This window comes from Platichthys flesus, chromosome 15 (genome assembly GCF_949316205.1).
Source record: "Platichthys flesus chromosome 15, fPlaFle2.1, whole genome shotgun sequence".
Taxonomy (NCBI): domain Eukaryota; kingdom Metazoa; phylum Chordata; class Actinopteri; order Pleuronectiformes; family Pleuronectidae; genus Platichthys; species Platichthys flesus.
In genome coordinates, this window is record NC_084959.1 from 6,884,001 (window position 1) to 6,884,309 (window position 309).

Genomic DNA, 309 nt, shown 5'->3' on the forward strand with positions numbered 1-309 from the left:
AGACGCCTCCGACCCTCGTGCAGCTGATGTCACTTCTCGGTCCCGGGGAAATTCTCTGACTTCCTTTCTTCTCGACCTTCCTCCCTGGAGCCCCAACCTCAGATCTCCCAACATGTGCTGTTCTGTCATTTGTCTTCACCTCTACGTTGCTGTTGGCTTTTTTGTCACGTCTTTGAAGTTCCTCACCTTTTCTCTTGTCACGCTCTGAAGCACAATATAACACGACATCTTAAGGAGAAAAGAGTTGGAATGGAGAGAGTTATAGAAGGAGGAGTTAACATGAGAATGTGACATTGAACAACTTTCTTG